This window comes from Balaenoptera ricei, chromosome 11, assembly GCF_028023285.1.
Source record: "Balaenoptera ricei isolate mBalRic1 chromosome 11, mBalRic1.hap2, whole genome shotgun sequence".
Lineage (NCBI taxonomy): Eukaryota > Metazoa > Chordata > Mammalia > Artiodactyla > Balaenopteridae > Balaenoptera > Balaenoptera ricei.
The window spans coordinates 5,439,621-5,462,594 of NC_082649.1; the positions used below are offsets into that span (position 1 = coordinate 5,439,621).

Sequence of the window (22,974 nt, forward strand, 5' to 3'; positions counted from 1 at the left end):
TACATTTATGGTTTGCTGACATGAGTATGACACGCATGCACATTTTTAGAGTATTGAATAGGCAGTAAAACGAAGGCAGCTAAAGCTAAGCAGCCAAATGCTAAGTTAGTTGTTTTCCTGATCAATTGAAACTAGCCTGAACTGGTCAAAGTGTAGGACTGGTTTACCCGAGCTACTCTAGGTAGTACTTTTTGTTTGGTCTACTAAAAAAAAAACAGTGATTTGGAAAGGTGCAGTATCAGAGAAGGGAGTGCAAGCCTCCAGTTCTGCTCTCTGTGGTCCTGGAAGGAAAGGATGGGAGAAAACTCCTCCTCTTCCTCTCCCTGCCCTGGAGCCGCAGCTCCAGTTTTCAGAGGATGGCCTTGTGCTACGCCCAGCGGTGGTATTTTAAAGTATTTCTCAGTCGATTTTTAGGATTATCAGTCATCCCTCGCAGGGTTCCTTTTCATTTTCAAGGGCATCCAGTCTAACCGTTCAGCTCCCTTTCAAAAGGCTCCCTCCCTCCCTCAGGCCCAGTCAGGAAGATTAATAATGTTAACTGATTTACTGTCGCTGCAGAAAAAGCATTATTAGTTAATTAGACTTTTACACCTCAGTCAGATGGCATTGTGCACTTTAACTCAACGATGTTAAAGACCTAAATCTGAGAAAAAAGAAAAGAAAGAAAAAGGACAGGCACTTTTCCAGTTTAAGCTGCATGTTGGTCCATGTTAATTAGGCATTTGTCCCTCAGTCTGGAGGTGACAGAAAATGCCAGTTACTGTGGTATTTAACTGACATCAAACTCCTGTCCAAATAATTCAGTTGGGCCCAGCCTTCTCTTTTAATTGGTGGGAAGGAAAACTTCGGCACACACCCAGAATAAGGAGGAAATTGCTAATTACATTTAACATTTAAAATTTTCATTCTGAAGGATCTGAAGAACACTTGTGTGTGTTCTTTTAAATTAACCATCCAGTTGAGCTTTTTAAAAACGGTAACAACAGAATCTCCTCTCACACTTGAGCTACCCCAAGTGATTAGCCCTTGTAAGTCTTTAATAAATGCCAGTTTAGTAATTGTTGTTATCCAAGGTCAAAAAGTGGTGTGTTATTATCTAGAGCCCTTATAGATTCATGTATGTTTGGCACTGTTTAAAAAATTGATAATTAATTTTCTAGCTTAAAGTCAGATTTCTTTATCAGTACTAGAAATTCATGAGGGTTCAGGTGCCAAGCAATATACATGTTTTAGGAACCAGTATTTAGTGGCATATTTTTAAAAATGACATGATGGTTTTGTAAGAGTAATTAGATAAAACATGCTTTTTTTTTTTTTTTTTTTTTTTTAAGATTTTAAGCAACTTCTTCCTAGTTGCCAGAGAAGGTAATTCTCAGTGACAAGAGTGTAATTTACCTTATTCATGAGGTATGTAAAAACAATTCCAAAAATAATGAAAAGATTTTCTTCTGACTATGGGTAGCCTTATTGGACTTTTCAACCTCCCTGGCTTTGACTGTGGTTTCTAGCCAAAGGTTCACACGTTTGAGAGGTTCAAACGCTTCATTTTCAGTACTGAACTACTTTTTCGTGCACTGAATGAATGCAATATGTTAACACTCCTGTATGGCCCAGAATTGCTAGGCTGCCCCTTGGCCTGCCTGCCTGGTACTGGCTGAAAAGGTACCATTGTTTGTTCTGCAAACACTGGGTGATGTTTGTTTCCAAGGTGACTGGTTCTATTGCTGCCCTTTAAGCAAGGGGGGATGGGGAGAGAGAAAGTTGGCTTTAAACACCTGAGAGCATCCTGTTCAGGATACAGTCTGTGTGTATGTGTGTAAGTTGAAATATTATTTTAACGGAGGTAATGGGAGAAAAAGGGATAGTGTGGAAATGGGAGGAAAAGATAGATTATCAGTAAGTTAAAAATATCAGTAAGTTCCGATCCACAACAATATACTTAGAGTGAAGGTAATGGTATAAGAAATGTTAGACTTAAAGATCTGATCAGACTGAAATTAACTGTTTTTACATTTGAAAAAGTTAAAAAGTCAAGGGAAGAAAAAATATTTTAGATGATATCCATTGAAATGTTAAACTTATTTTTGCATGAACTCCAGTTCTTTAGCTGTAACTTGTAAGCAGCTATTCAAATGAATAAAGTTTGAGAGCAGTATCATTAAAACTGGTTACTGATCATGTACCTGGGCCTTCCAAAAAAGACAGAGAACAAGAGATATAAAGATTGGTTTCAGTCTTAAGGTCTATAAAGAAAAATTAAGAAAAATCTTAAATGATCGAACTATATTTGTGTTGAAAATTTTCCAGAAAGATAACAACAAAGATAAAAAGCCTCTTTGGGGGATGTATAATTGATGTATTCATCAGTGAGAGATTTTTAAGTTCAAATTAGAAAGAAAAAAAAAGATTCCTCTTTTCCTGGTCCTCCACCCCCTCTTTTTTAATTAAAAAAAATTTTTTTTTTATTGTGCATGGATGCTGTTAACAGAACTTTGCCTTTTCACTCCTATCAGGTTTAGTACAGTTCATGCCCAGGTTTCAGTAAACATTAACTACTTTTATCAGGGCTTGCAGTGTGCTGAATGGCTAGCAAAGAGAGTGTACTGCAAGAGACAGATGAAAATGAGAGAGTCCAAGGTCACATGGATGTTGAATTTTTTTTAATTATTGAGAATTTAGGGTCAAGTTTCACACTTTCAATATCCTCTCTTCGGTTTTGTGGGCCTAAGACAAGGCCACTTGGTCTGGCCTTTCTCTGTCCTGGGGTTAAAAGAGATTTCTTCAGATGCTCCGAATGGCAAGACAAGTGATTTTAAAACACTGCTTTTTCTTGCCTTTCCTTAAGAAATAATTTTTTCAGGACTGCCTTCTAGGATGAAAGGTTCTCAAGGTCCCAGCAAAGAAGTACTATAACATATATCGTGATAATTCTGACGATCTGATATTATAGGGATTTCCTTTTATTTTCGTTTCTCAGAGATTGTTTGGGATTGCCCTCTGAGCACTAATTTCATTTCCGGAGTTAGCACAGTGAAGTCTGCTAGATGAAATATCGCCAAATATAGAGTAAACGTGCTCGTCTCGGAAATCATGTAATATTCTAAAACTTTCGCCTGTGTCTTCTTTCCGAAAATAGGAATGTGGCTTGTCCTTCTTTTCAGTCAAAAGGATCTGCACGTTTTAAAAACTACAGAGACAGTAAGAACTACCCTCTTCCTGCCCTTCATCGCAGGCTGCCCCCTAGGCATCCGTGGCAGACACGGAGGGTGGGGCTGCGGAGCGCGCCCGAGGGTCGTGTCTCCTTCCCGGAGGGAGGCACCGACCGAATCGAGGCTGTCTGGATGGATTTCGGTTCTGGGCTCCAGGCGGCCGGGCCGGGGAGGGGCCTGGGAGGACGCGGCGGAAGGCGGCCGGGCCGCCGGGCAGCCGGCCCTCCTCGGGCCGCGGAGCCTTCGTGCACTGGGACCGTCTAAGCTGAAGTGCGTTCGCACAGCAGAGCGCGCGGCGGCCGTCGTCCCGGGACTCGCCCGTGCCCGTCACGTCGCGGCGGCCAGTGGGAAGCGGGCGGTCGACGGCCGGACGGCGGGGTCGCGGGGCGCTGGTCCAGCCCGGGCCTCCGCGCCGTCCGCCCACCTCGGCGCCCGCGCGGGGCCGCCCCGTGAGCGGGCGGCGGGGCCGTCAGTCAGGGCGGTGGGCGCCGATTGGCCGGCCGGCCGGCGGGGGCGGGACGGGGGGGGCGGGGCTCGGCCGCCTTCCCGTGGGCCGCGCCGGCGTCGCTTCCACGAAGACCTTGACGCGCTTTCCTCGGGCCGCGGCGGCCGGGCGGCAACCTCGTGGGCGGCCGGAGGCCTTCGAAGAGCCCGTCTAGTAATTGAGTTCGTTTTTTAGAAATGGGTTCCTCTCAGGTAGAGACTTGAACACATGTGCGCCCCGAGGGAAGTGCTCCCTCTTATTTTTCCCCCTGGTGTTCGCTTGAGGCCATTTAGCCTGTGACCACTTGTTTCCCGAAGCTTTGCATGGGCGTGAGCGTGCCCACTCGCGTCTGGTAGTTGTTGCCCAGAAGGAGTCCACGTTAAAAGGTTTGGCTTATCTGATGGCCGTTTTAATGAGAACAGCGTGTGGCTGAAAAAGTGTCGGCAGAGCCTTTTGGAGGAGGAGGCCGAGGAGGAGGATGGAGGCCGAGGAGGAGGATGGAGGCCGAGGAGGAGGCGGCCGGGGAGGAGGAGGAGGAGGGGACGCAGCCCGGTTCGGGGAAGGCATGAGTGCAGGAGGAAGGACAGGGGCAGCTTCTGTGTGACGGGACGCCCGGGGCAGTGCGGCGCCTGGTCCTTTCTGTCCTCTTCCGCAGTGTTGGGCGGCTGTTGCCTCTTTCCCATGTGACCCGCGTTCTGCGGATGGAGGCCGAGGGGCACCACGGAACCAAACAAGCCACCGTGGCCTCAGGTTTTAAATCCGCCCCCCCCCCCCAGCAGTGGCGGCGGCGGCAGACCGCGGGCCTCTGTCCCCGGGCCCCTCCGTGGTCCACGTGGTCGTAGTAGCGATGAGCCCATTGCGCCGGGCGCCGGCTCCACGTGCTGCGCTTCAGGCCCCCCCCCCCCCGCCCCCGACCCGGTGAGGGGACGGCAGGGCCTGTGGGAGCGCTGGGCCTTGCTCCTGGGGCCTGAAGGCCGCCTGCCACCAGGGCCCTGCCGAGTGTGCCCTGTGTCCCCGCAGGCCTGCCCCGAACTAGCACCGGGGCGTGCAGGTGGTCCCTGCCTGCACCCCTGTGCCATCATGAGGCTGGTTCACCCACCCGGAGCCCTCGTCCGTCCCCATGAGCAGCTCAGTACCCAGAGCACTTCCGGTGAGCCCTGCGCCCTGTGACTTGTCTCGTTTTTGGTGTGCCTTCTTGGGTGATCACTCTTCGCTGGGCTGCAGCATCCAGTGATTCTTAAGACCGGGGGATTCAGGTTCAGTAGGTCTGTTGAGGCTGGGGCTTGTCCGTTCGAAAAAGCGTCCAGGGTGATTTTAATGAACACCCCTAATAATCAGCTTTCAAAATTGTATTTATAAACAGGTTACTTGTACATTTATGTCTGATGAGACAAATGAATACATTTGAGCCACTGGGATTTTTTTTTTCTTAGAGTTAGGAAATGGCACATAAACCTTGAAATTCTCCTATCCGATGCTTCTCTGTTGCAACCCTGAGTTTCCTGTTAAGCGAGATAGTGTGGTACCTGTGCTAGACCCCTGATAGGCCGTCTGCTCTGGCAGGTGTAAATGCCACTAATTAATTTTTTAAGAAATTGGCGCTTTGACAGAATTATCAGGGATGCCGAATAACTGGGACCAGATGTTTCTTTTGTTAAGGCTGCGGAGAGGTAATGTCACACACAGGTAATAAAGCTACTGACGTTTAATCCCTTGGTCGGAGGCTGTGGATTTAGGGATGCTGAATAATTTCTTTAGAAAGGGCGGGAGAAGATGTCCGTTCTGGTTTCTGCCGGGCCTCCGCCACCCCCCACCGCTCTTGCCGTGTTATCTTCTGTAGAGGTGTTTACTCAGTTATCATCGGGCCCAGCTCTTGTTAGAAGAGGGTAAATGGTACTTGGGCCTCTTTATCTAGACCCTCTTGCTCACCATTTTGCCGCAGCTGAGGGGACAGCCTGTGCCTCTAACTGAATCCATCTTTTTTTGCACTCCTTGACTGTGAAACAACAGGAGAGGCGGCCGCTCATCATTTCGAGCGCAGACTTTACAGCCTCTGAACAGCCTCTGCTGTTGCAGCTTATGAATGCACCATTTGTCGTCCCGTGCACAACTGTTAGATACAACTGGCCTTGCAGCCCACTCTGCCTGCAACCAGAGTGCATCACTGCGGCCTTTTTTCCCCCTTTTCCTTTTTTTTTTTTTTTCTTCTTCTTTGCTTCTGCATAGGCCAGATTTTTGCTTTAAATACCACCATTTTGTCCACACTAGTTTCTTTGAGCCAGCTTACATTTTTCAAATATAAGTTTCAGAAATAAGGCTTAATTTGCTCCAACTGTTAGTATAGAGGTTCTGAATATAAGTGCAAGTATTTTACTTTATTAAAGGAGGAGATTAGTTTTGTGGCTTGGTTTTTGCATATGTGCTTTCTCTCTCTTGTTTTTTTTTTTTTTTTTTTTACAATATTGTAGAATCATGTGCCTTTGAAATTTTATTTTAAACTGGGTCGAAGTTAGAAAGTTGGGTTTTTTCCTAGATCATTACATCTCCTCAGCTTTACACAAAATCTCTTTGTCATCCAGTATCTTTTTCAGTTTAGATTTTAAGGGAAGCCGTTAAAAGTACAATGTGGTTTTCTAGAATATTTGAATATTATCATTAGAAATGACTGTTTATCATTGTTTCTTGAAACGGGGTTCCATCCCCAAATGATACCAGTAGTGTTCAGAATTTCACTTCTGTTTTGTTTCTCTCATTCTTTGCCCTTGTAATTATTTATGTGTTTTGTATGCATGCATTGGCATTATTTCTCCTTTACGTTTTATTTAATTGCATTTTAGGTGAAAGAATGTATTAACATATTTTTCTACTGTGCTTTACATATTCAACAACTGGACCAAATTGTTAGTTCTAATTGCTTTTAGGCCTTGCTCTGGCTAAGGAGACACATTTCTGTTAAAACAGCAGTAAACATCCTACAGCAACCAACTCTACAAACCCTGGCATCCTGGAGCTTCCAAAAATGAAACAGCCATTTGCTGAAAATGAAGAAGCTCTCTGTAGTTGAATTTTAAAGTAGATATTTAGGTTTCAAGGATTGTATTCACTCGTCTTTCAAAGAAGATAGGGAGGCCCCGGGTTGCACTTGCATTTTGAGACATACAGGTATGTTTAAGGAAGAAAGTGTAATCGTTTGTGAGATTCATGCTTTCCTTTTCATCTCACCATTCAGAGGGGGAAAATCTGTCTTTTTGTGAGGATTGTCTCCCACTACCTGAAGAGTCCTTGAGGTCGACGTAAAGACTAAGCAGCTGCAAACAAGTTAGGGGGCAAGTGAGCCCCGGTTTCAGGGTTTCCGAGAGCAGTTTTCTACCTTGGAGTCTGCTGTTAACTTGTAGAGCATGTTTTCCTTACTCGGTCCAGCGTTTTCATGCTTGGTTTTGATCTGCCCCTTTAAGCTGGGTAAACTCTCTGGACTTTTTCTCCCTTTAACCGTGGTTGCTTTACTGCCCTTCTCATGTGATTAATATGTGTGTTGCTTAAAATGGCAACTGAAACATCACCAGGTATTTTCACCAGGTAGAAACTGCTTTTCCTGTGTCAGAACAACCAGTGTGGCTTAGTTGATGCTTCTGTTGCTAAGCAGGTAAATTTCTGGTCTGCAGGCTGTCTGTTAACCCCGTAAGTGCCTAATATCAAGCAAAAAACAGCAAGAGGAAAAACCACCTTTTGCTTCCTTCTCCCGTAGTACTTTGTTCCGGAGGGTAAAAACTGGGCCTCCCTCACCCTCACCTCCACTTAGCTGCGTTCAGGACCCAACCTCGATTTCCATATTTCCGAGGGGAGGAGGAGAGTTAGGAGATGGAGAGGGCTGGGAAGTTGGTGGAGAAGACGCCCTGGGAGCTGGCAGCGAAGGTCTCCTGCTGCAGGATACAAATTATGGGTTTGAGTCCAGTCGGGAATGGGTTTAGCCTTTTTCTTTGGGACTTTTCTCTGCAAGGCTGCCTTCAGCTGCAGCCTGGCCGTGGGGGGAAGAAGAAGCAAGAAAGGGCTGCTGTACGCATCCATTTGCTAGAAAGGAGTTAACAGAGCGCACCGCAGAACAGGTTGGGCAAGACTGTTAAACCAGTGATGAAGCCTCCCCCTTCTCCTCCTCTCCTCTCTCTCTTTCCCTCTCCCTCTCTCTCTCTCTCTCTCCCTCCCTCTCTCCCTCTCTCCCTCTCTCCCTCTCTCCCTCTCTCCCTCTCTCTGTCCCTCCCGCTCTCTCCCTCTCTCTCTGTCCCTCTCCCTCTCTCTGTCCCTCCCGCTCTCTCCCTCTGACCTCCTCTGTTCCCCCGCTCCTCTCCCAGGACTTTCAAACATCTTCACATTATCCCCTGCTCCCCCGCCCCCTCCCCACTTCAGTGTCTGGCTTTCCCTCTCTCTGGCAGGACATTTGATGTGATGAAAATACTTTGTGGCAATGAGGAGCCTGTGCAAGAGGCCTCAGCCTCGCCAGCTGTTTCTGGAGAAATCCATGTCTGTGCCCTTAGTCATGTAACATAGGCCCCATTCAACAGAGACATTCTTGAGTGTGCATTGATGCCTCTGCGGGACTGCAGGGTGGACGGCCTGCGTGGGGGGGGCGGGGGGGAGGTGGACGGTGGGGAGAGGAGGAGGCGAGGTCGGGATGGGGATGTGGAGGGCAGCGAGGGGCAGCCCCTGCGCTCCGCGTGCCCGTAAGTCATGAGATGTTGCTTTGCAAAGCATCTGCAGTTTGCTCGGACTTAGGGGTGTCTTGTGGCCGTCAACTCGGAGAAACTGAGCTCTTTAAAAGCCAGCTCTGGTCTGACGTAAGTTCTGCGTGGTGTTTGTGTCTAATCCCTCCGTAAACATACCATATATAGTCACGCTGGAGCTCGCTATAACACGCACTGCAGGGAAGCCTCTCCTGATGCACAGAGCCCCGTGCTTAGAAGCAGGCTCAGGCTATTTCTGGTGTGTCGCTGCTTGCTTTTTTCTTTTTTGGAGGGAGGAGGCAGGAGGCTTTTTTTTCTTTCCATCTTTACACTGTTTGAAGCATGTTTCTGATCCTAGTGTGTCTGGCACTGTGAAAACTCAAGAAACTGTATCCTCACGTGAGGAGAGGCCGAATTCTCTTTGTACATCTGTTTTAGAATAGAACCCTTGTTTTTCTTAGTACCTCTCACACCACACGCGTTTCGCATTTTATGGTCCCCGGGGTTCTCGACTGCTTGTTTGGGAGCATCTTTTAACCCTGTGAGCGTGAGCGCTGCCCCGTAGCCTGTGCTGTCGGTGGCCGGTGGAGAAGTTGCTTTCGCGTTTCCTCCGCCGCATCCTCCCTGGGCCGACCTCGTGCGTTTACAACACTTCACCTTCGCCTTGCCAGGGCAGAGCATCAGCTCGGAGTCCGCGGGGCTGAGCGCCGCCGCTTTCCCCTGGGCAGGGCTGGCTCTGTGGAGCGGAGACGAGACTGTACTGAGAAAGAAATGCAGTTGTTTTTTGTTTTTTCTTCTTTTTCCCCTGGAATACCTAGGATAACAGCACCTCAGCTTGGAGTGAGTGAGCAGCGGAGGCATTTGTGGTGCAGATAAGCGACCTCTTCCTTTTCCTTCTCCTATTTTCTTGTCCTTCCTTCCCCCCCTCCCTCCAAAGGCTATTGCTTTTCTTCTTGGGCCACATGTATGGATAACCCTTAAAGAAAAGGTGGTTTGCCACGCTGGGGTGTTTGGGTATTATGTAAAGAGACAAGATGGGGACCTTCACTGCCTTGTTGTCTCTCATTGGCCTCGTCAGAGTGAATTATATCTGACCGTGTGACAGTTAATTGTACCATCCTTCCCGTTTCTTAAGCTGATAAGCCCCTTTCTGTCTGCCTCCATCAAGCCTCTTTGTTTGAGAAGTTCCTAATGCAGTAGAAGAACAAAGTGACAGTTTTCCTATTTACTGAAGTCTCTGAAACACATTCGTTATGCTCTTTTTCGTATCTTTTTTAGAACTTTACTCCTTTAACTTATATAATTGAATTGTTCCAAGTAGTACAAACTTAAAACTTCCTTAAAAATATCAGTGAGTCCAGCAAAAAAAAAAATTGAAATTTTTTTTAGGCTCTGTGTTTTCATTTCAGGCTATTAACAGTGCTTGGTAGATAATGTTCAGGGTAAGACACAGGGTACTGCCAGAGTACCAATTACCAGTTATGGAAACAGCAGTTGCTTAGCTAGTATTCAGTTGACTCAAAAGTAATATATCACTTCTGTGGAGGTCACTTATTTGGCATTCTGAGGTCCAGAATCTTTAGCCTGGGAGTGAGGGAGAACCACCGGGGTGGCGGAGGGGGAATGCAAAAAAATAAAGCTTTCGGAAGCCGGGCAGGTGGAGGAAGTCGCGGTGCTAACACTCTTACCCTTGATTCATGATGGTCCTTGGGCCCACACTTTAGCACTATTTATTCTCACTGTAGATACGGCCCTGACCACCTCGTCTCCCATTTTCCAGTCCACAAGAAATTAGAGGCCAAAGTTGGTGGTTGAGGGTGGAGAAAAGCCATCAGAAGGAGATGCTCTGAGAACAGCAAGAAGGGATGTCCGGGGATGAGACAGGAGAACGCAAACAGCCTGAACAGAGGGGCCTTCTGTGTTGTTTCTTACAACTGCATGTATATCCACATGCTCTCAGTGCGTCTCTGGAATAAAAATTTCAGCTAAAAAAAAAAGCATGGCTGACTGAGGCCCGTGTGGCATAGGAGCAAAACTGAAGGGGGAGGGTTATGACACTAGTTTCCGAAGGCACCTTGTGTAATAGTTGTTCACTGTAGTGATCCTGAGTCATCGCCCAAAAAGGTTAGATTAATCATATGTTGATTCACCATGCTCTGCTTAAGGAGATGGGCAAGTTAGAAAGATACTTTATAGTGATTTACACCCAGGAGTTTTATAACTTCTCGATACTTCCTCCACAGCTCTCCTCAGTGATGTGCAGCTGCTTTATGAGTTAACGTGAAGCATTAGAATCAAACTTCCAGTGGGTACAGATACATACCAAAATATTATTTATTTTGACCGGATTTGCAGGAGAAGAAAGTGAGGCATTAACAGGTTCAAATGGTGTCCAAATACCATCACGAGGGTACGAGGGTTGTTTTTCTGTATTCCTAATGTGAATTGTTCTTTCATATTTTTCACTGAAATAATACACAGAATGTCATGGAGGTTTTTTTGTTTTTTGCTTTTTTGGCTGCGTTGGGTCTTCGTTGCTGCGCTGAGCGGGGGCTACTCTTTGCTGCAGTGCGCGGGCTTCTCATTGCGGTGGCTTCCCTTGTTGCGGAGCACGGGCTCTAGGCACGTGGGCTTCAGTAGTTATGGCTCGCAGGCTCAGTAGTTGCCGCACACAGGCTCTAGAGCGCAGGCTCAGTAGTTGGGGCGCACGGGCTTAGTTGCTCTGCGGCATGTGGGATCTTCCCGGACCAGGGATCGAACCCGTGTCCCCTGCATTGGCAGGTGGATTCTTAACCACGGTACCACCAGGGAAGTCCTGTCATGGAGTTTTTAAAGCAGGGGCTAGAGAAGACCCTTTATCTGGTGGGTACCATAGAAGTCATAGATACCCTGGGAGATGGAGTCTCTGTAGAAAAGGAGCGAGTGTAAGGGAGGCCTCAGAAAACTTAAATATTAAAAAAATTTAATCGTAAGCCATCAAATGACAAATGGAAGGAAGGAGTGTTTTTTTTTTCCCCCCCTCATCCCAACTATAGGCTTATTCTAAGAACCATAGGATTTAGAGCTGGAAGGGACTTCAGAGGTCACTTGGCCTGTTTTTATGAGTTTGCCTTTGTTTTAGTCTGTATTCTTCCACAGTTCATGTCTGTGCCCAGAATTGAATATGTCACCTGGAGGAGCGTCCGTGTGGCTTCTTTGGCAGGAGGGCTCATCCTAACTTGAAAAATTAAATGTGCTCACTTGGCAGAGATGATTGTATATTTTTAGGTTTCTTGTTAATTGTATTCTCAGTAGCTCCATTTTACAGATGGAGACCCCTGCGGCACTCTGTGGTGGAACACCAAAAATCTCCCTTGGCATCATTAACTATTTTTGGACATTTTCATGGAAATCCCAGAGTTGAAAACTTCCCAGGGTAGCTAATACATACTAGTAGTTCTCAAGCTACTAAAATTCGCAAGCTGTAAAATTTTAATTTTATCTGCTTAAGCATAGAGCATTGCTAGGCCTAAGTTTTAATAATCATACTCATACACGTATTTTAAATACATACTAGCTTCTGATAGTATTAAATTTAAGGTTTTTGTGCGCTTAGATTTGCTGTAATGCATAGTTAACAAATAAAATGGTTGGTACAGACTTTCCTGCTCCTGAATCAAATAGGTTTTGTGTTTTGGTTTTGTTTGTTTGTTTGTTTGTTTTTTACTAAGAGAAATTGTTCCTTTTGAAAATGTAATTAGTTTTGAAATTTGGTCTTCTGGGTATCCATGGAAACTATATACCTCCTGATTGCCATGCTGAAGGTGGAACGCATTCTCTTATGGTTAGATGTTTGTGACTCTGTCAGGGAAGGGAAATCTATATGAATTGCACGTGAGAAATAAGAATTAGTTCTCTGGATGTTAGACGCTCACAGCAGATGGAAAAGTAATAAAACCTACTACTTCCCAGGAAGCAAGGAGCGGGTCTCGTGCTGGCTTTTTGGAGTGTGGACAGCGCAGAGAGGGCTTGCTGGAGGGAAGGGGCACGGTGGAGGGTGGAAGGGCTTGGTCTCCTTCTGTGTCATGGCCTGTGAGGACCTGCAGCTCCTTGCTCGGCTCGGCTCGGTTGAGATGATGTGCTTATGGCATCCACGGTGGGCTGGCCTCTGGGACACCTGTTGAGAGGTTGGGATGTTGGGGCTGGAGGAGTAGGGAGGGAAGCATCCAGGCCCGGGTTTGAGCAGCTGCTGGCTGCCCGGAGCTCAGCCTCCGTGAGTCATCTGTGGGTCTGGAGGCCAGCCGTGAAGAAGGAAGGGAGCGTTCAGTTAATGCTCTGACACCCCCAGAGCACTCTAAAGGCACCACAGAAATTGTGGGGCAGTTATTAGCAGCTCCGTCCGTAACGTTCGTTGTTTGTTTAAATGCTTTCCCCCAATCACGTAATCCTAACCTTTTATTTAAAGTAAGTGCTGTGGGTCTGCTTTAAAAGCTGACGAAAATGGCTTTTATTGGACATCATCGCTTTATTTGTAAAGGGGGAGTTGAGACCCAAAGAGAAGAATTTGGTCAATTGATTTAAGGTTGTTGGAGGATTTAAGTGTTACTTGATTGCTGGTCTTATCCAGGATTTTGAGATTTCAAGGAAAAGTGGACAATGCCTGCTTGTGTCCGAGGGATTCCGGCTGTCATATGATCTGCAGACCAGCCCCCGAGCAGCAGCGCGGGCAGTCTGTGTGCTGAGGAGTCCACGGAGAGAGCTAGCTGCTGAGTGCGTGGGATGTGCCGGCTCGGCAGTCATGTAGCCAAGAACTGGTTTTGGTCGTAGCCTTAGGTCTGCATAAAAGTTGCACGCCACGGGGACGTGACATTTGTATGGCCTGAGATTTAATACTTGGCGCAAGGTGGAGGACGTGGCAGGAGTGAGGGCGCTGCAGTCTTGTGCCTACACGGTGGCCGTGGGGCTGCCGGGTGGAGAGAACCATCCTGTGACGCTCTCGCGTGAGTCCAGGACACGTGGACAGTGGGTAGAAAGAAGTCACCGCCACTGTGGTGGTCTGTTTCACCACAGGCCTCTTTGGGTATAAGCAATGGAAAGGGCCTTTTGGCTGTATAAAAAGCATCATGGTTATAAACTCCTAGGACTTTACTTATAGCTTGATTCTCTCATTAGGAACATGATTATGGAAGAAATAAACTGAGCAAGTTAGACTGCAAAAATCACATGAGATTGCTTTTTCTATGGCTTTCATCTTCTAAATGTGGACGTTCCTATTATGTCTCTCTTGCAGATGTACACACAGCAATTCTGGTGTGCAGATACATTATGAGCCAGCTATAATGTGTACATTCCCTAACTGGCTGAACAGTAGGGAGTTTTCAGGGGCCTTGCAGGAGGGTACTAGCAGGATGCCCTGCCAGCTTTCTTTAGCTCTGTGATTAGTAATGGATCCACCTATTATCTGATTGCACGTTATTCCTGTTATCCTAAGAGAAGGTTCCCCAGGGTTAGCTCCTTATGAACAGTAGAGAAGTAACCCTGTCTTAGGGTATACATGGAGACTTTATTGTTCTCCCCAGTGTCTTCAAGGTAGTATGGCATGAGATTTTTTTTTAAAAATAGAGATGTTTAAATTTTCAGGTTTTCTTTTTTTTTTTTATAATGACTTTTTCATGTCTCCTGAAAGAAATGAAAAAAGAAAAAAAAAATGAACTCACCAATAAAACCCAGCAGTTGCCAAATAGCTATAAAACATATTAGAGAAATTAGTGTTGGGGCCTTTTTAATTAGTTTAACTCTGGTTTTACAGCTGAATTATAATATGTGACCAAATGCATTACCTGAGTGTTCACCTTTTTTTTTTTTCTTTTTGGCCACGTGGAAGTACCTCAAGAGGTGGAATGTGACACACCCAGAGAATGAGGCGCTCAAGGGCCTAGGAACTTGAGAAGGCCAGGGCAGCAGGGCCCTTCATCTCCAGCTTAGCTCTGCCGCTGCTAATTGGGGAGCAGAGAGCCACTGAGCTCCTTCGGAGATGAGTTTTAAAGTGTGTGTGTGTGTGTGTGTGTGTGTGTGTGTTCACAAGGGGTTTGTTCTCCTGCCCTCTGTAGAAAGGGCTAGGGAGAATTCTAGCAAGAAATCCCCCCACCTTTGAGAGACGTTGTAGATCCTACTCAATTGAAGTCCTTCTCACAGAGGGCCCTCCTGAGAAGTGCTCTTTGCTCCATAGACCAAAAGGACCTATGTGATTCTATTACATATTTTTAAATTCTCTCTCCCCAATTCTTTTTTTTAATTAATTAATTAATTTATTTATTTATTTTTGGCGGCGTTGGGTCTTTGTTGCAGCGCACAGGCTTTCTCTAGTTGCGGCGAGCGGGGGCTACTCATCGTTGCGGTGCGCAGGCTTCTCACTGCGGTGGCTTCTCTTGTTGTGGAGCACGGGCTCTAGGCGCGTGGGCTTCAGTAGCTGTGGCTTGCGGGCTCTAGCGCGCAGGCTCAGTAGTTGTGGCTCACGGGCTTCAGTAGTTGTGGCTCGCGAGCTCTAGCGCGTAGCCTCAGTAATTGTGGCGTGCAGGCTCAGTAGTTGTGGCGCACGGGCTCAGTTGCTCTGCAGCATGTGGGATCTTCCCGGACCAGGGCTTGAACCCGTGTTCCCTGCATTGGCAGGCGGATTCTTAACCACTGCACCACCAGGGAAGTCCTCCCAATTCTTGTCATTTTGTTTATTTCATGAATTTTCTAGTTCAAGTTGAGGAGTTGTTCTAGGTTACGTTTTGTTTGGGCCGTGTGTGTGGGGTTAGTGGTAATTTTTATAACAGAAGGATCTTTATCATGTTTTATTCCACATAATCTGGAACGTAATATACTGTGAACAGTTCATTACCTGCATGTCAAGTTGCAAATGTTCCTAGGTTAACTAGAAATTACGATTTTTTCTTTTAAGAGCAGTTTTGTGGTTAAATGGTGATGCTTTTACCTTAAAGAGATCACCTTCTCCTATTTGGGCAAAGTACGATATCAGTTTGCACATGATTTAGTAAATAAAATGGAAACCCTTTCCTTCTGGCCTGTCTTTTAGAGTCAAGGGATTCTGGGTGTGTGTGTGTGTGTGCACGCACGTGCACAGTTTTTTTCATGGGACTTTTGACCCGAGTCCTTCAGTGTATTTATTTTTCACATTTTCAATACTTCTTAGTATATTCAGCTTTCTGAATTATTGGCAACTGTTACATAATCATGTTGCAGTGAAGAATTTTTATATCTGGTGAAAAACAGACCCAAAATGGGAGGATTAAAAAAAAAACAAACATCTATTTGATGAACTGAAGTGAACGAGAATAGGGTAGAAACCCTCGCTAACTGATTGTGTTATAAAATACCTCACACCTGTGTCCGTAGGTTGGACTTAAGACTGATGCAAAGGCCCTTCTTATAGCGGTGACAGGAAGTGTTTTAGTGGGCTTAAGCTAAGCTGTCAAACTTTAAAATCTGAGTGGCTCAACGCACAAAATGTCATTGCTTTTCATGTGAAATCTGCTGCAGGCCAGCAGCTCTCTACAGTAGCTCCCTTCCCAGCAGTGACCCAGGGTCCAGGCTGCTGTCGTCCTGTAGCCCCCTGCCCACCACTGCGCATGCTTCCAGGTTGCCACAGTAAGGAGAGAGCCAGCAGGCCACACATCAGCTTTTAAAACCTTCAGCCTGGAAGTGATGTGTGTCGTCTTTGCCCACAGCCCATTGGCCGGAACTTGTCGTGCGATCCGCCGCATGCAGAGGTGCAGGGGTGCTCGGCAGTGTGGAAGAACACTTGGATATTCTCTGAGCAGTGAACTGCTTTGCCGCTCTCCTCACTTTCTCTCATTCAGGCTCACTGTGCCGATAAATAAACCAGGTAAGGCTTAGGCGCGAAGCATGGAACACGGGAGTTAACCGGTGCGTAGAGCGGTGGTTCTCAGAGTGTGAGCCTCAGACCAGCGGCCTCCGCATCACCTGGGAACTTGCTAGAAACACACATTCTTAGGCCCCGCCCTAGACCTTCTGAGTCAGAAATCTGTCACAGTACGCTCTCGGGATGCTTGCTGAAGTTTGGGCACCGTGGCCCTGGGTGAAGAGAATATCCATAGCGCCCGCTGGACTGATAATTAGCGAATCAGCGCTGAAGTGCTGGCACGCGTGTGGGCAGTTTGTGCTCTCCGCCCCAGACCGTGTTTAAGCACTTTGCACACGTCACTCCCGTGTCCCACAGCAGCTGCGTGAAGTAGGTGTTACCGTCGTCTCCCCCTCGCAGCTGAGGAAACTGAGGCAGAGAATGGCTCTGTAACTAAGGGTGTGCCGCCACAGCTGGCAAGTGGAAGAGGCAGGATTTGAACCCGGGCGACGTGGCCCCGGAGTCCGCTCCGCAGCCGCTGTGCCGTCCTGCTCGCTGGCCCCGCGGTGGCCGCCCTGCGGTCGTTTTCGCTTTCTCTTGAGTGGAGATGGTGTGGCCGAGCGAGCAGGAAGTGTGGTGTGTCGGTGGCATTCACGTTGCGAGCCGAGCCCCTCACCACAGCTCCGTTCGTGGGTGGTTTATGTGTGTGGCGGGCTGCCGGCAGCCTGGCCGGGCCTGGGGGTCGCGCGGCCCGGCGGCGGCCGTCATCTGAGCCGGAGCGGCTCGCAGCCTGGGGCTCGTAGGGGCAGCAGGAGTTGCTAGTGGGACGCGTTTGCCCAGAGTGAGGCGGCGCAGTCACGCCGGGGAGCGTTTTCCTCAGCCTGTGTGTCAGCTTCGAGCTGTGAGCGAAGCCCCGTTCTCGTCCCCTTGCCTCCCGATTCTTCTGGAGTCGGTCATTTTCCATCACCTGCCCTTCTCTGAGATGCGCATCTGGGGCCTGATTCCATGAGGTGGTCTAAAGACGCTTTCTGAGTTTGAGTGGAGAAATGTGTTTTTTCTTCCTAGAAAATTGATTAAAGGGTTCTCCTTCCACTTGGGAGATTCAGCTCAAGTTAGATGCGATCTAACCTTTTGAATTTTGACCTGATTGAAGCAGATTTTCCAAATGGCAGTGAGAACAGCTTTTCAAGCAGTTCCGTATCCTTGCATCCTTTTCAGATTTTTAATGATTAACTGCATTTTCTTTCTTCCCGGTGGCTCTGTTGTGTGCTGTTGCTTAGGTGTGCTCTGCTGGCCCCTGTGTTCCTTTGCCTCCTTTGTCTCTTGTGCTCAGCAGCCTAGAACTGAGCCGGCTCCTGGGCCGCCCGGCCCAGGATGGTACCAGCTTTGCCTGTAGGTAGAGGATAAAGATAGCATCACCCCTTTCAGTTTTCATGTTGGCTGGGAGCAGCTGCGATGCTTCGTATAGCTCTGAACATAACATTTCATTCCAGGGTTGCTGAAATTTTTAGTTTTCTGCAAGCCAGGGCTTAACCACGGGGTTTTCACATTCAGACTCGGAGTCTAGCATTTTCCTGTGAGAAACAGTTGCTTGTCTACTTGAGTAATTCAAGAGAACAGAGATGGTGGAGGGGGAGGGAGGAGACCATTTGTGTGTTTTTTTAAAGATCCAGGTTCTTCCTTTCCTTTCCCTTCATCCCTTCCTTTGCCTTCATCACTTTCAACAGTTTAAGTTGTTTAGGTGCTCTAACAGAGGTGTAGATAATTGAAGTAAATCTTGAGTCAGATCTAAACAAAAGAAGAAAGAACTGACCTAAAAAAGAGCAACTGAACTCACACTAATTGAATCACCGGGCCCTGCGTGCCGATTTGCCGGGACCAGCTGACCCTGAGAACTCGGGAAGCCCCAGCCCATGCCCGGGGTGGGCCGAGTGCCTCTTAAGAACAACTCCTGGGCCCTGAGCAGGTTCCCAGCTGCATTCCGCACCAAGGTGCATCTGATGGGTTTAGAGTTGCAAAGTTCAGCCTGGTGAGAAAAACACGGTGAAAGCCATTTGGGGTGGGTTGGGCGTTTGGAAAAGGTTTTCTCTCCCCTCGCAGACCTGGTGTCCTTGCTGTTTGTAGATAGAATCCACTTGTTTACTGTTGAGGAAAGCAGCTACATGTGTGACTCGGGCATCTGTTGAAAGAAACGTACCAGGCTTGCCTCAAATAGTAGGAATAAAAGATGCAACCATTTGAAATAACACGGTTTTCCTCCCTTCTCCTCAGCCAGCCATCCAGAGTAGGAAACAGGATGCCAGACTTACCCTGAGTAGGAAGAGGGGGCTCCAAAGGGCCTCCTGGCTCCTCCCCTGGGCCCATTCTTGTTCCCCAGCACCTTGAGGTCATGTGATTGTAAAGACCTAAGCTAAGAGCACCCCTCTCCCCGCCCAACCCCCGTTCAGCCACTGCGTTCCCTCCCGCCAGCTCCCTGGGGTCTTTTGCTCCTGAAGCCATCAGTTCCCCTTTTCTCTTCCTCCTACTCACAGCATCTGACCCGCTGCCTACTTTCTTGAGATTACTAATCCGCAGACGGGGTGCCTACTGTGTGCTCAAGATGAGGACCATCCAACTGTGAACTTCCTTCAGCTCCCCCTTATGTGCGCTTTACTCTTGCATCTTTCGGACTCAGAGGGGTTTGATGCCCCTTCGTTGCTAGTGCTTTCCCACTTATTTGGACGCCACATTCTCCTCCTTCCTGGGGACCTCCTTCCTGCCAGCCCTTGTTCCTATGTCTGTGGCTCAGAATGTGTGTTCTTCGTGCTCCGTACTGGACCCTCCCATCTCTGAGTCTCCACTCAGCCAGTACAGGCCTCCCCTCTCTGTGGAGGGGTCGATTCCCCCCTGCACTCGTGAGTCCCAGTATCTCACCGAGGTACCAAGACCTTCCTTTCTCATCCACTCCATTTCTTCACTTGGCAAGTGTCTAAAAAAGTAATGGAGCCCAACCCCCTTAACAGTGGAAAACTTCTTCCCAGCGCCGTGCTAGTGCCCCAGGAAATCGAGCCTGTGGCAGGAGCCACTTCCTGCTCAGCTCCCTCCAGGTCTCTGCAGTTCTGTGAAAGGCATTCAGGTTTATCTTTCCTTCTCTAGTCCCTTTGTTCCCATTGCAGTCTGGTCTCCCTCCCCCGCGGTCCCATACCTTGTTCAAACAGGTTTCCTTAAAACTCTGACATCATCCTCTGGTGCTGCCCCGAGCCGAGCCGACACCCCCTGCTGCCCCGACCGACACCCTCTGCTGCCCTGGCCCAGCTTTCTCAGCTCCCCGCGACTGCCCCACACGCCCTCGGCAAGCAGGACCGGCTCCGGGGCTTCTCGTGGTCCTCCCTGGGTATCAGCTCCTCCAGGCTCTCTTCCACCTCGGACACCCCTCCACTTACATGCCAGTGGTTTTTCTGGACTTAAAATTAGTACTGCATACACAACACTAAATTCTCTTACCTTCTCATGGTTTCTTCTTTTCTCACCTAGGTGGTGAGCTCCTGGAACATCTCTTCTCCCCCTCCCCTGACTCCCACCATCCCCTGCTCTGCCCAGTCTTGTCCTAGATGGATAGTTACTAATTGAGGTAACAATCATCAGGAAATATTTAAGGGCCTTAGGTGGGGCATTTCCCCCCCAACCCCCACCCCCACCTTTTGAAGGGAGATTGCAGGTCTCATTTGTTTATTTTTTCAGACGGAGTTTTTTTTTTAATCCTCTGACAGCTTGAAGGCCAGAAAAAATTGGTTAGTTTTCACCTTCAAAGGACACATGAGAAAACAAGGACCAAGCTAGCCCGCCACCAGCCCAACACCTTCTAACCTCAGTCACCACAGTCACTCTTCCCACTCCCCTGGTTGTGACGTTTGAATTTTACAGTTGATATAATCCTCCCTTTTACAGCCAATGTATTTTATTTATGCATTGCAATTTACGTAAGGACTGCATAGAGGGAATCAGTTTAAATTCTTGGTTCCTATTTAAAAGGCTCACTAACGCCCCCATTACCTTTTGTTAATTAAAAAACAAACATCCTCCACAAGACCACCCTCTATTCTAGGACTCCTTTGAGATTCCCAGGAATTGCTAGTGCTTGGGCCACATTTATACCTATTATGTGGATCTTAGAGGAAACCTCCTCAGTGCCTTTGATGGCCTAGAGATGGTGATAATATGCACTGTTTTAACCTAATATCATCAAGAAACTAACTTGGTTCCATCAGTTATTTCTGGAATAATGGGAACAGAGCAAAACCATGTAAACCCAGTGACATAGATGGGGGGCTCACGATGATCTCTCTGTAGGATGAATTCTGTCGTAAAATTATACCTGTTTATAGCAGGCATTGGGAGCTTGTTGGGGGAATTGATGTCACTAACTTTTATTGAGTTATTGCCATGTATCAGACACTATTTGAAGTGAATTACATGGTTAATCTCATCTTCATAAGAAAAAGGAAGGTTTGAAAATCTGATCAAATTTATGGACTCCCCCCCCCCCCAAAATGATACCACATAAATTTTACATAGTTTCAAGGGTATGAATTTTGCGCTTGTCTGTAGAGCAGGGCTTATCAACCTGAGCATATCACTCCTAGTAGATGGCCCAGATTTGTAGGATGAACTATATAAAAACCTACTGTGTGCCGGGCACTGGGCTGTGACTAAAGAAAGGTAAGGTCAGAAGGGAGAGAAGGAAGGAGGGAACAGTTTAACAGCTTAAAAAGGAATGCAGTTTGATTACTTTCTTGTATCTTTTTAAAACAATAACTTTAAATTACAAACATCAAGTTTACAGTGACATTAAATTATACTTTTATTTTTAAAGGAGCACTATAGTCCCATGATGCGTATCTCATTTCAGGTGGCCTCTGCCAGACTTATCCATGAATACGTTGTAACATAGAATGCCTAAATGTACTAGATTGCTTTCTAACCTTGGTCTAACTTACATTTTCCCATGTTTTCACACATTGACCTTCACGAGTGAGGTGGGACCAGGCCTGAGCAGGTTTTGGGTAGACGGGGCAGGGAGCTGATGACTCACCTAGAAGAAGCGAGCCTAGCTTAGGAGATGTCCCTCTGTTGTTGGTTTCATGGGTTATTTCCCTTTGTACATTGAAACTCTGATAAACCCTGGGAAGAATAAAGAATCATAGCAAAGTAAGTAACTTCTGGGGTCAGCTCACTGCCCTCCCATGCCTTCCAGTTAAAACTATACTAGATCATCTTTATTCCTGCTTTAGGGCTTGAAAACCCTGGGAAGCAAGCGAATGAATTAAGGACTACCATCTAGTAACTCAAGATTACTGGAGGAAAAAAATGCCATAGACCTACACTGTCCAGTACAACAGCCGGCTAGCCGCATGTGGCTCTTTAACTGAAATGAAAATTTTAAATATAGCCCCTTAGCCACATTAGCCTCACGTCAGGTGCTCAGCGGCCACGCGTGGCTCGAGACTGCCAGACTGGACAGCGCAGAGATTCTTTTCGTCTTTGGACAGCGCCGCTCTAGACCGTATCGATTCAATAAAATGTTTTACCCAGCATCTAACGTGTTCGTTTTATAGGCTAGGCTCTTTGAAAGGGAGAGCAGGGTGGATTTTGGTTTTGTCTTGTTTTGTATTTGGTACAGTTTTGTGTGGACTTGTAACCTGTAAGTTAAGGCTGTTTAAGCACTTTCCCCCCACGTCAGCAGCCCATTTGACAATGAATACGTGCATTTATATGTCTGCATATGTTATGTATTCCGTTCAACCAGAAGTGTTTCATCTTCCTGTGCCTGACAGCCCCCCGGCCCTCCTTTCCCACCTCCTCCAGAACCTTCTCCTTTTTCCCATCTGCTCCCTTCTGGCTAGGGACCGTCTTTGGGTTTCTGTTAAACAGAACTCCTTGCTTAATCCTGCTACTCGGTAACCCGTCCCTTCCTGCTGTATTCTCTTTGTTCTCTCCTGTACTGGGAATTTTTCCTGCATCAAAGTTAACTGCCTTGTGGCCCGGTCTGTTGCCAGCGCAGGAAGCCCAGCGCCTCCCTGACCTTCGCCCTCACTCCTGGCAGCCTGGTCGGTCCCTCGGTGATGTTCTCCTGACCCCGTGCTCCTCATGTCTGTCCCTTAGACTGTATTGCAGTAACCTCCTATCTGGGTTATGTGCCTCTAATCGTCAAATTTTTAAACTGCTGCCAAGAGTTTTTGAAAATATGGTTACGATTATTTCATCCCAGAGGTTTTCTTCCGAAGGAGTGGTGGGGGCTTCAGTGGGTTCCCACAGCCACAGGATGAAGTTCACCCCTCTGAGGTGGAGCCTTGACCTCAGCGTCGTTTTGCCAGCCCCATCTTTGCCGTTTCCCCCACTCCACTCTCCCTCCTTTTGCACAGTGGGCTGGTGTAGTCTGATGGCTCCCAAGGGTTTTGTTTGCATGGGCCAGAGACTGAAGGCAAAGCTCTGGCAGTTACACAGGGGATTGCCATTTTTTTTCTTTTGCCAAGTAAGGTCGTTAAAAAACAGTCCCAACCATCTACTGTCTTTATCATTTCCTCTTTTTTTAAAAAAAAATAAATTCATTTATTTAATTTTTGGCTGCATTGGGTCTTCACTGCTGCGTGCGGGCTTTCTCTAGTTGTGGCGAGCGGGGGCTACTCTGTTGCGGTGCGCAGGCTTCTCTTGTTGCGGAGCATGGGCTCTAGGCGCGCAGGC

At 47.4% G+C, this 22,974-nt stretch overlaps 1 protein-coding gene across 5 annotated transcripts in view; it reads left to right on the forward strand.

Annotated features, from left to right (window-relative positions):
- Positions 1–22,974, forward strand: part of RREB1 (ras responsive element binding protein 1) — a 173,227-nt gene that overhangs the window by 64,553 nt on the left and 85,700 nt on the right. Inside the window, exon 1 of one of the 5 annotated variants that reach the window (XM_059937863.1) lies at positions 7,778–7,796. The exons of the other annotated variants lie outside the window; for them this stretch is intronic. The gene's annotated coding sequence lies outside the window, so the exon portion shown is untranslated. Of the gene's footprint in view, positions 1–7,777; positions 7,797–22,974 lie in introns of those variants that run through there. 5 annotated transcript variants of the gene reach the window in all.